Source organism: Rhinolophus ferrumequinum, chromosome 4, assembly GCF_004115265.2.
Source record: "Rhinolophus ferrumequinum isolate MPI-CBG mRhiFer1 chromosome 4, mRhiFer1_v1.p, whole genome shotgun sequence".
In the NCBI taxonomy this organism is placed as follows: domain Eukaryota; kingdom Metazoa; phylum Chordata; class Mammalia; order Chiroptera; family Rhinolophidae; genus Rhinolophus; species Rhinolophus ferrumequinum.
This window is the reverse complement of record NC_046287.1, coordinates 60,067,009-60,080,853: the sequence shown is the minus strand read 5'-3', so window position 1 is coordinate 60,080,853 and position 13,845 is coordinate 60,067,009.

Below are 13,845 nucleotides of genomic sequence, written 5' to 3'. Positions count from 1 at the left end.
ACACAATTCTAGGTTCACAGAAAAATAGAGTGAAAATAGAGAGATCTGACCTATCCCCTCCACACACACACAGTCTCCTCCACATCATTATTCTGCATCAATGTGATACAGTTATTACAATCAATGAGCCTACATTGATATGTCATTATCTACCAAATCCACAATTTACATTAGGATTAACTCTTAATGTTGTACTTGCACATTCTATGGGATTTGACAAATGTCTAATGACTAGTATCCACCATTATAGTAGCATATAGAATAGGTTCGTTACACCATGCCCCACCTAATCATCCTTCTTTTCTTCCTTTTTAACCTATGGCCACCACTGATTTTTTTTCTGTACTGTCTCCATAGCTTTGCCTTTTCCAGAATGTCATCTAGTTGGAATCACACAGTAAATAGCCTTTTTAGGTAGGCTTCTTTCCATTAGTCATATGCACTTCAGGTTCCTCCATATCTTTTCATGGCATATCTATAAACATTATTTTAATATTTGATTTCCTTAAATTAATGTAATATGAAATCTTAAATGTCATATTTTATATAGGTAAATTCTTTTCTGCTTTTTGTTTTTATGAAATTTTTTTTCTTTCTTTTTTTTTTTTTTGGCCTTAATTTTTACGTGTACCCTATTGGATAAAAAGTTCTATACTGACATTTGATATTTTATTTATTTATTTATTTAGTATCTTAAAAAAAAATTATCCAGGGGTTTTTGCTTTTCATTGCTTCTAATGAAAAGTGGTTTCTGGCTTCCATTACTTCTACATTATTCTTAATTTTGCTCCCCAGAGTATTTTTTTCTAATTATTTTAAAGTCTTTTCTCTTTATATTTGGTTAGCAGTAGTTTGATTATGATGTGCTCAGAAGTGTAACATTTATATTGATTTTTCTTAGGATTTGAGAATTTGTTGAGTCCATGAATTTATATCCTTCATACATTTTAGAGAAATTTTAGCCATTATCATTTCAAATATTTTCCCTACACAATTTCCTCTCTTCTCTCATTCTATTAGTCTGATTCTATGTGTGTTAGATGATTTTTATATTTTCCCACAGTCTCTGAAATTTTCGGCTTTTTTCATGATTTTCCTCTCCATATTTCAGTTTGAATGATTACTATGGTAGCATCTGCATTAAGAAAATAGAATTTTTCAATTGGTGTTTAGTCTGTTATGGCGGATGGGATACCATATCGTTAAATGATTGTTTGAGGAAACAGTGATGGTCATCTAGTTGGTGCAAGATCATTAAGGAGATTGATCTCAGTCTTACTATCATGGTCAAGATAGTCCAGAAAGCACTTGTGGTTCATTTCACTGGTCATGATCCCAGAGATCAATGTGTTTAATCAACCATTTTGTAATTTTCCAAGTAGCAGACCAAACAGCCAGGTTATCAGCAACAGCCAAGTCAAAAAATCTGTACAAGGTTTACTATTATAAAAAGAGTACTGTCAGAGGGGTAGTAGATGGGGGAAAAGGGGTTATCACTGTGTTAGGGATATAAATGATAAAGTCTAACTATTGCATTGTTTTGTACACCTGAAACTAATTTTTAAAAAAAGAGTACTAACGAGAGCTAGGAGGATGGAGATATATATACACACACACATTTTAAGAAAGGAAAAAACTGCATTATAATTGTAATACTCAATATATACCAGTAACAAAAGATAAATACAAGTCATGTGTATATATATATTTTTTGGCATCATATATATATATATATATATATATATATATATATACACACACACACACACACACACACACACACACACATATATATGTAAAATATATATAAATGTGACTTCAGATGTGGAAGCAAGAGTAACATTATATTGCCTGAATCTGGATTCTACTTTCCCACAAGACACAATATAGGATATATATTATTTTCAAGTTACTTTGTGATCTTGTAACCCTCGTCACCCCTTTGAACTACAAGTCTCTGTGATTGATGTTTTGCTGAAGGGAAACACTACAAAAGGCAGTCAGGCTAACCTGGAGATAGTCCTTGGGGTTTTGGACTCCTTGACTCCCTGACATGGCTGCCTTGTATACTACTTTTGAAAAGAAGTTATTTACTTTCTATTGGACTCTTATTGAAACTCAGTTGACCAGTGAGGAGACCTTGTGATATTTGGCCTGATATCCACATACTGGGTGAGTCAACTTGGACTCAATTGCTAACCAGCTATGGTTGTGAAGTTAAAATGTCATATTCAGAAACTCAGCTGGCCTTGCCACAGCACATCTTAGTAAGCCTAAGATGAATCATAATGACCTCCACCATGCCATTTCAACCTCAACCACCTTTCTTAGTTAAGAATGTATGTTTTCTTTGGTTCTTGCAGTTTAACCGGTTGGCAATTAGAAATAATCTTTTATATTCCAGGAGGTGGCACTATAACTCAAGTTTGTGGTTTCTCCTACCAGAACTGGCTCTCAAGGATGCCCTCAGAAGCATGTGCAAGGAGCTGCCATTAGAGTGGGAAGATGTTTGGGCTTAGCACCTGGGGTTTTAGGGATGCCCACAGGCCTGGTGGGAGGATCCTCAATTGGAGCATTCCCAGAAGTCTGTGGGCAGACCTCCTCTGAAATCCCAAAGCTGACACAGGAAACCTTGTTTCTTCAATGCCCATTGATATTCCTGTCTGCCTCCCACTCTTTCTTCTACCTCCCACAGTCACACAGAGTTCACTCCTCAGAAGTATGGGTGCTGCTGGAGAGAAACAGGTCCCTTCAGCTTAACTTGTACAACTGGGCAGCCAGGTGGTCTCTCACCACTTCTGCTTTCCACATCCTCTGCCAGGAGCAGTTACCTCTGATGAAGACAAAAGCCCTGTGTCTTGCAGTATCGCCCTGGGGAGAGGAACCAACTTGGTGAGTTTCTTCACCTTTTCTGCCTCACAATTCATTCTCTATCCCATTCTGATGGCATGACAGATTCCTCTCTCGGGCAGGCTAAATCTCCGTAAGTTCTCTACCAGCTCTGGGTATCTGCCCAGTTTTGTACTCTCAGGGTTCCTTTTCTCCCAATTGGTATGAGTGGGGGTGGAGCAGGCTCAACAACTCCCTTGAATCCAAAGCTCCCACTAAGGTCTTATCTGCCTACTTTTGGATGCACAGGTGGGCAGAAACCTCCTGGGTGTTCTGGTGTAATGTGCAGAGGCACTTATGTTTGGTTCTTGATGTCTAAATTAGTTGTAAATCCAAGGGGAGGGAAAAAAGGAACAACTTACTCTCCCATGATGCTGACATCACTATCAATTGGTTTTTATAAGCATAACTGAACTGTGAAAATAGAACCAAGAGAAAGAAGTAGAATGTTACCAACACCCTTAGAATCCTACTATTACACTCATTTCTAATCTTATATACTCAGAAGTAACCATTGTTTTGACTTCTATCTCTCCATATTAGTTTGTCTTATATTGTTACTATAATAATGTGATTAAAATGTATTGTTTTTGCATCTGGTATCTTTTGCTCAATATTTGCTTATTAATTTATCTATTTATGGATATTTGGGTAGTTTCCTATGGAGAGCCTCCAGTGGAGAGCTAGCACAGATAGTGATACTATGAACATTCTAATTCATGTCTTTTGATGAATATATACTTGCATTTCTGTTGAGAATATACAAAGGAATAAAATCGATTGGTCATAGGGTATGTATCAGTTAGCTATCACAACAATAATACTAAAAAATAGACAAAATTCAGAAACAATTATCAATGTTTTATGTGTAGCACCTGTGACCATGTATTGAGTGGGATGGATCTAATTCAGGCTGCATACCTGTGGATAAGCCAGGGCAACTTTGTTTGTATTGCTTTATGTCATTAAGCATTCAACACTGGTGACTTAGCAGCTGCCCAAGTTAGATTCTTCTCATGGAGATAGTAAAAGCACATTTTGAAAGTCTGACAAGGTCACAACAGTAACATCCCACTAGTCAAAGCAAGTTTCATGGCAGAACCCAAAGTTAATGAGCAAGGACGTATACCCACATCACCATGAGGCCATAGAAAAAAAGCAGTGAAGATTTTGAGATAATAATTTGATCTAAAATTGTATGCATTTGATAGACTGATGTCAGCAAGATGGCAGAACAGAAGTTTTTACTGTCGTCCCCATAGAACATCAGTTTTGACAATCACCCATAGCTGAGAGTACCTTTATGGGAGCACAGGAGATGAGCTGTAAAGTTCTAGCACATTGTTAGAGCAACAAAATCTGAGAATAGATGTATAGAAGAGGGTAAGAAGAACAGTTTCACTTTAGGTAAATGACGCCTCAAATTCAGAATTCACAATACTCAACTACTGTAATGGTGGTGTGCAAATCACTTAACTCTAAGGTAAAGATTAAAAAACAAAAATTGTTAACGCATCACAGATCAGTGCCAAGAGAGACTCTACGGGCTAATAATTTCTCCCATGAAAGAGAGAGAGAGAGTGTGAGTGAAAACCTTGACTCCCCAGCCACAGTGGATACCGCCTAAGAGGCCCACTTCTTTCTCATCCTGCCCAGAGTGCTGTTATCTACATGGCTGAAGGATTGGGAGAAGCTGAGAGCCCAGCAACCAGAACACAGAACTCATCAATAGAATGAGGATCTTACTAACCACTTTGTGGACTTCATGAAAAAGCCTATCCACTAGCCAGTGGGACAACTTACCTGTGGACTTCCTTAACAAATTCACAGGTAATCTAAAGTTCCATGCACCTCACTTAGCCCACTCCCATGGCCAACTCCTGCTCCTGCTCCAGTGGATGATGAGTGCTAGTCTTTGCAGACGGCTACAGAGAATATGCAGAAAGTGGGTCTGGTTGTGGAGGATTGGGAGAAGGCACACAAACTTGGGCATTTCTGGGCACCAACACAGGGAAAACAAATAAGAGGATCTCAGCACTCTCCCTTACTTTGCAAGACTGAGACAAAGCATACAATCTAACAATTCCCCCAGTCAGAGAGAACAAGAAGGGTGAAATAGGCACATCCATAGAAAAACTCTGAAACCTTCAGAATCCCGAGCCAGACAGACTAGTAAATGTATTTCTCTCCTACAGCCAGTCAATAAAGACTGGAGAAGGTAACTGCTTCTTTAAATAAGAAGAGAGCAATGCAAGACTTCAAAGAACATGAAAAAAAAAAAAAAACATCAAGGAAACACAACACTAACAAAGGGACACAATAATTTTACAGTAACTGAACCCCAAAAAGAGAGATCTACAAGTTGCCTGACAAAGGATTCAAAATAATTGTTTTAGGAAAGCTCAGAGAGTTATAATAGAACATGAATAGAACTCTATGAGGTCTAGAAAGAAATACATGAAAAAATGAGGTTCAACGGTGTATAAAAATTATATGAAAACATGACACTGAAATTCTAGAGCTGAGAGATACAATAAATAAAATAAAAAACCATAAAGAGTATCAATAGCAGACTTTACCAAGCAGGAAAAAATACCTGTGAACTCAAAGACAAGTCATTTGACATTATCATGTCAGATAACAGGGGAAAAAAGAATGTAAGAGGAAGCTTACATGATACCATCAATCAAAAATATATGCATGCAGAATGAGAAAAGAAAGAGATGGGGCAGAAAGTTTAGTCAAACAAATAATGGCTCCAGTGACGTCATAGGAATGACAGCAGCGAGGTGGTCTCCTTGAGTTCTTCTCCGGAACCTACCACAAACTGAACATCTATATCCCATCGAAGGACTCTCTGCTCATCACACAGAACAGCTAAGAGATTCATATGAGGATTACTTGAAGGTGGGCAAACTGGGTGAGCAGGGGAAGAAGGAAGGGAGGGAGTGGAGATGTGGCCCGCATCCATAACTGCATAGAAGTAGGGGGTCCCAGGACAGAACAGAGACCACAAGAGCCAGGAGGTGGGCTCTTACCCTGCGTCCCACAACTGACCTCTCCTGCTGAGAGAGCAGCACATCCAGCATTTAAGGCAGTAACCTCATCTGAGACCTCCATCTGGGCCCTAGGTCAGACAAAGGACGGAAACACCAGACCTGGGCCCCTCCCCCCACTCTCCCAATCCTACTCCGGCCCTTCTAGAGACTCAAGATGGCCCCTCAGCTGAGGATTAGTGTCAGACTATAAGGAGCTGTAGCGTTCAAGATCTGAGAAGACCCAGCTTGCAGCTCTGACCCAGGGAAGAGGCTGAGAAGAGTGTGACACTGCTGTGCTGGGAGAGAGAAGACTCCTCTATCCCCAACCCGCACATTTTCTGGCCTGCCTAGGGCAGGGCAATTACAACTGTGGAGACACACCCAGGAGTCAGCAGCAGGTGGCAGACGAAGCTCTGGGCTATCAGCAGCTCAGAAATCTCCCGCCCTAAACACACACACACACACACAGACACACACACACACACACACACACAGAAGAAGTGCCCTAAGACTCAGGAGACCTGAGCACAGGGCTGGCTGTGTTACTCTGAGTGTGCATATGTGCAGGCAACAACAGAAACTGCACTGACTTTGTAAAAACTACCATCCAGACCCCATAGCCCCACTCATCTAGAACTGCAGACCCAGGGTCACTCTGGGCACCAGGTGGCGGGCTCTGCCTGCACAAGACACAGAGGACTCTTTGTTACAGCAGAAGACAACCTGGAGATTACTTGGTGGGCATAAGCCAAGAGTGGCGCTGCTTTTTTGTTTTATTTTGTTTTGTTTTTTGTATTTTTTATATTTTTGCCTGTGTTGAGTGTGGGTTATCAGTTGTTTTTACATGTGAGTATATTTGGTTTTTTCTTTGTTGCTTTTTCTTCTCGATCACACATGGAACATTTTCCAAGATAGACCACATGTTAGGCCACAAAACAAGGCTTGATAAATTTAAGAAAATTGAAATCATACCCATTGTCTTCTCTGACCACAGTGTTATGAAATTAGAAATCAACTACAGGAAATAAAACTGGAAGACACACAAATTCATGGAGGCTTAATAACATGTTAGTAAATAATGAATGGGTCAACCATGAGATCAAGGAAGAAATCAAAAGATATCTCGAGAAAAATGAAAATGAAAACACGACGACCCAAAAGCTACAGGACGCAGTGAAAGCAGCCCTAAGAGTGTAATTCATAGCAATGCAGGTCTACCTAAAGAAACAGGAAAAATCACTGATCAACAGTTTATCCTCACACATAAGGTATCTGGAAAAAGAACAGCAAAATAAGCACAAAGGGAGTACAAAGAAGGATATAATAAAGATCAGAGCAGAAATAAATGAAATGGAGACCAGAAAAACAATGCAAAAGATCAATGAATCCAAGAGTTGGTTTTTATGGAAGATAAAATTGACAAACCTGTACCAGACTCATCAAAAAAAAAAGCGAGAGAGGACCCAAATTGATAAAATCAGAAATGAAAGAGGAGAAGTGACAACAGACACCACAGAAATACAAAAAAATAATAATAAGAAGAAGAAATTACTATAAGCAACTATATGCCAACAAATTAGACAATCTGGAAGAAATGGACAATTTTCTAGAAGCATACAACCTTCCAAGGCTAACTCAAGAAGAAACAGAAAACCTGAATAGACTGATTAGCACCAGGGAAATTGAATCAGTAATCAACAAGATCCCAACAAACAAAAGCTCCCAACAAACAAAAGCCCTGGACTAGATGGCTATACAGGTGAATTCTACAAAACATTCAAAAAAGAATTGTCACCTATTCTCCTTAAGCTCTTCCAAAAATTCCAGAAGGGGGGGAAGGCTCCCAAACACTTTTTACGAGGCAACTATCACCCTGATCCAAAAATCAGACAAAGACACCACAAAAAAAGAAAACTACAGGCCGATATCCCTAATGAACATAGATGCAAAATCCTCAACAAAATATTAGTGAACAGAATTCAGCAATACATTAAAAAGATTATACACCATGATCAAGTGGGATTCATTCCTGGTATGCAAGGGTGGTTCAACATCTGCAAATCAATTAATGTGATACACCACATTAACAAAATGAAAAATAAAAATCATATGATCATATCAATAGATGCAGAAAAAGCATTTGACAAAATCCAGCAGCGATTTATGATAAAAACTCTTAAGAAAGTGGGAATAGAGGGGCCATATCTCAACATAGTAAAGGCCATATATGATAAACCCACAGCTTACATCATACTCAATGGGGAAAAGTTAGAACCATTCCCCTTAAGATCAGGAACAAGGCAAGGTTGCCCACTTTCTTCACTTCTATTAAACACAGTGCTGGAAGTTCTAGCCACAGCAATCAGACAAGAAAAAGAAATAAAAGGCATCCAAATTGGTAAGGAGAAGTAAAATTATCATTATATGCAGATGACATGATACTATATATAGAGAAACCTAAAGACTCCACAAAAAAGCTATTAGAACTGATAAATGAATTTAGAAAAGTAGCAGGATACAAAATTAATATTCAGAAATCAGTTGCATTTGTATATACCAATAATAAAATATTAGAAGGAGAAATTAAGAAAATAGTCCCATTTACAATTGCTTCAAAGACTATAAAATACCTGGGAATAAATTTAACTAAAGAAGTAAAAGATCTATACTCAGAAAATTATAAGACACTGAAGAGAGAATTAAAGAAGATACAAATAGATGGAAACACATACCATTTCATGAATAGGAAGAATTAATATTGTTAAAACGTCCATACTGCCTAAGGCAATATACAGATTCAATGCATTCCTATCAAACTACCAAGGACATTTTTCACAGAAATAGAACATAGAATCCTAAAATTTATATGGGACCATATAATACCCCGGATAGCCTCGGCAACCTTGAAAAATAAGAACAAAGAGGGAGGTATAACGATACCTGACATCAAATTATACTACAAGGGTACAGTAATCAAAATAGCATGGTACTGGCATAAAAACAGACACGTAGATCAGTGGAACAGAATAGAGAGCCCAGAAATAAATGCATGCCTATATGGTCATTTAATCTATGACCATATGACAATGGAAGGAAGAATTTATGGTGAGATAAAGGCAGTCTATTCAATAAATGGTGCTGGGAAACCTGGACAGACACATGCAAAAAAGTGAAGCTGGACCACCTCCTTACATCATATACAAGAATAAATTCAAAATGGATTAAAGACTTAAATGTAAGATCTGAAACCATAAAACTCCTAGAAGAAGTCCAAGGGGAAGGGAAGTAAGAGAAAAAAATAAACATGTGGGATTACATCAAACTGAAATGTTTTTTCACAGCAAAGGAAACTATCAATAAAACAAAAAGAGATCCTACTGGATGGGAGAATATATTTCCTAATGATATATCTTATAAGGGGTTAATATCCAAAATTTATAAAAAACTCACTCAACTCCAAACAAACAACCTAATTAAAAAATGGGCAGAGGATGTGAAGAGACATTTGTCTAAAGAGGATATACAGATGGCAAACAGACATACGAAAAAATCCTCAACCTCACTAATCATTAGAGAAATGCAAATAAAAACCACAATGAGATACCACCTCACCCAAGTCAAAATGGCTATCATCAATAAATCAGCCAACAAGTGCTGGAGAGGATGTGGAGAAAATGGAACCCTTGTGCACTGTTGGTGGGATTGCAGATTGGTGCAGCCACTATGGAAAACAATATGGAGGTATCTCAAAATACTGAAAATGGAACTACCTTATAACCCAGCAATTCCACTCCTAGGTATCTATCTGGAGAAATCCAATACTCTAATTCAAAAAAATGTATGCACCCCGATGTATATTGCAGCACTATACACAATAGCCAAGACATGGAAACAACCGAAATGCCCATCAGTAGACGACTGGATTAAGAAACTGTGGTACATTTATACAATGGAGTATTACGCAGCCATAAAGAAGAAAGAAATCTTACCATTTGCAACAACATGGATGGACCCAGAGAACATTATGTTAAGTGAAATAAGTCAGACAGAGAAAGACAAATACCATATGATCTCACTTATATGTGGAATCTAAAGAAAAGAATAAATGAACAAATCAGAAACAGTCTCAGAGACACAGAGGAAAAACTGAGGGTTGCTAGATGGGAGGGGAGGTGAGGATAAGGGGGAAAGTGAGGGCATTAGAAACACAGTCAGTAACCACAAGATTGCCACGGGGATACGAAAGTCAATTAGGGGAATGTAATCAATAATGTTGTAAAGATTTTGTAGGGTATCTGATGGGTACATGTCTCATTAGGGAGACCACCTCAGGGAAGATGTAGATGCCTGACCACTGCACTGTACACCTGAAGCTGAAACTGAACAATAATGGATGTCAAGTACAATTTTATATATAAATTTATATATATATATATATTATATATATTTTATATATATATATATATATATATTCACAAGAAGTGGAGTTCAGCATTAGGAATAGAGACAGTGGAAATGTAATGGCTGTATGCAATGTCAGAGGGACAGTAGATGGGGGAGGAGGGTTATCACTGTGTGAGGATATAAACAATAGATGTCTATTACATTGTTTTGTACACCTGAAACTAATTTTTTAAAAAATTAAACAATTAACAAAAAGAAATAATGGCTGAAAACTCTCCAAATCTAGGGAGAGGTATGAACATCCAGGCTCATGAAGCTCCTTTAACTCCGAACAGATTCAATACAAAGAGGATTTCATGGAGACACATTAAAATAAAACTTTCAAAAATCAAAGACAAAGACAATTTGAAAGCAGCAAGAGAAAAGAATCTGATCACATCAAAGGGAACACCCAAAAGCTACCAGTGTTTTTCTAGCAGAAAAATTACAGGACAGGAGGGAGTGGGATGATGAATTCAAAGTGCTGAAAGGAATTATAGTTGACATTCAGTATTATTCAATATGTATAGTAAAGATGTATTTAATATAATATATATATATATTAAATTACAGTTGACATTCAGTATTATTCAGCTTCAGCTTCAGGTGCACACTGGAGGAAACAAATAAAAAAAAAACTGACTCTGGGTGGTGAACACACAATGTAATTTATAGATGATGTGATATAGAATTGCACACCTGAAATCTATGTAATTTTAATAACAATTGTCACCCCAATAAATTAAAAAAAAAAAAAGAATACCTGGCAAAGCTGTCCTTCAGATAAAAAAGCAATAGATTTTCACAGAAAAACAAAAGCTGAGGGAGTTCATTACCACAAGACCTGCCTTTCAAGCTGATATGAAAGGATAATAACGTGCCTATAGTAACATGAAAACATATGAAATTATAAAACTCACTGGGAACAGTAAGTATATAGTTAATTCAGAATATTCAACTACTGTAATGGTGGTGTGTAAATCACTTAATTGTATGATAAATGTTAAAAGACAATTTGTTAATGTACAATATAAAATATGTAAATTGTGACATCAAAAACGTAAAATGTGGGGGTAGATTTTTGTACATAATTGAAGTTATCATGTTAAAATAGACCTTTATTACTAAAAGGTGTTCTGTGTAAGCCTTATGGCAACCATAAACCAAAAATGTCTAGTATATACAAAAGATAAAAGAAAAAGGAATCAAAGCACATACTGCAAAAAAATTATCAATGACAAAGGAAGACCACACAAGAGGAAGAAAGGAAAAATGAACTACACAAGAGCCAGAAAACAACTGATTAAAATTCTGACTCTATTTTTTCACCCCACCCCTTTGAGAAAGGGAAAAAAGTAAACACATAAGTCAATATGGTAACTTAGTTAAAAAACAAAAACTAAATTTCCAGCGAATATCTTTGAGTCAGTACTTATTTAGTACAATATCCCATACCTTTTTTATATAAACCTATGATACAGTGAAGCAATAATAAATTGTTAGTACTCATATTCTGCTAGACTTGGTAAGGGGACCAAATGGGGACCTGTTCTGATCTTTGCTTTCAAAAAAGCTCATAAACTCCCTTGATGGTAGATATAAATCAGAGCTTTTCAATAAAAAAATTCAAGATTCTGAATTATTTAAAAAAGCATTCTGCTTATTACACTATGTTAATTAAGACAGAAAACTAGTTGCTAGAAAGATTTTTTTCAGCAACAATTGAAGCACTAGGCACTTTGGAGTTTAGCAGAAACTTGTTTGATTCATCCTTGAACTGAGAGGTATTCGTTTTTGATTCTGTTCAGAAAGATGGTGTCATCTCCGAGTTTTCGCGTTCTGCACTATTGTGCAGTCCTCCATGACTGGATTTGGTTATTGCTGAAGAAAAATCCAGGCGAATGAAGAGTGAGGCTCAGTTGAGGATGTATTTCAGAAATATGAAAGGTGTTCAAGTTTGAAGGAGTTAAAAAGGAGAATAAAAGTAGGATAATAAAATATTGTTTCTGCAGTCAAATATAGAATAGATTTTAGTAAGTAGCTGGATAAGAAGAGCCAACGAAAGTTTTATCAAACCATGCTTCTAAAATAAAATAAAATAAAATAAATAAAATAAAATAAAAAATCAGAGATTTTTCCAAGGCAGAATTATCTAAAACTTCATTACATGCTTCTGTTTTGACTCACCCATAAAAAATTTCAGGTACAAAGAATGAAAAACCATAGGAATAACCACACATTTTTTAATCCTCAATATTTTGTTGGCATTTTTGGCTTCCGTGTAGATATGATAAGTCAACATTTTTGTGTGTTTGTTCATTTCTCCTTGGAACTGATATCAACAGTATCAGCCTTATGAATCATTTTTAAGGAAGTTGACTTATGGTATGCTTTTTGCTATATAATTTTGGTTTCAGTTTCCCTTACCTTTACTATGAAAAGAACATATTCTTATAAAAGGACATCTTTAAAATAAAAGTCATAATGCAATCAAGAAGAATAGTGTGAGAACTATTCTAGAATATAGTAACAAAGTGACGGATTATTAAAATTTTTTGAAGTACCGATAAGCTGGATGACAAAACTGCATTGTCTCTTAATGTACTGAACACAAACTTCTCCTTTCTCCTTTTGATTGCTTCCACTTTAAGATTGAAACAATGCCTGCAAGTGTCCGTATTCACCCCGAAAACCTTTACCAAAGGCAGTCATAATTTGTATTTGAAAGAAATATTTTCAAGGTATTTTTTCCTTTCTTTCAACTTTCAACATATTACAAAGTCTTCAAATGTGAAAGACTGTTGCCGCATCAGTCCCTATCAATCAGCTATAGCATAGATGCAGGAAAATCTCCTAAAAATGACTTATTAGGGATATGGGGATGGAAAAACTGTATCATAGTGAAAAAAGATAAAAGACTGGGTAAGAAAATGGGGAGGTAGAGAGGTACTTCTTTTTAAATTTTTCATGTATTTGCATTATTTTCTACTTCAGAGTCACTGATTAATAGTTCAGTGTATCTCAGGTTGTATTTCATGGCTGCTCAAAAAAGACACTAATGTGTTTAAAAACTCTGACAGGTTAAAAGAAACCCAATGACAGTAATAAGTAAGAGATAGTTTAAGACTTTCGCCTTGGCAATCTTACAAGTGAAGACAGAACTCAGGACACAGGATTGAGAGAAGAGCAGAACAGGCTGAGGGACCAGGAACATTGTGAGAGTACACTCTGTCTCTAAGCTTCCCTGACCAGTGTGTGCCACTAGTTGGATGAGACACTAATTTCTCTGCCCTCTGCTTAGCCAAGGAAGCCTGGAGTGGCAGAAACACAAGATCACACACAGCAGTCTTTTTCAGGGCTCCTTGAAGGGTGACTCAAGTGGGTCAGGTTGAACGGTGGACTTATGGTTCTTCCAGGTGGAATCCAGAATAGTCACTTCTGGACCTCTATGTCAGCAGCCAGCTGCAAAGTTCTC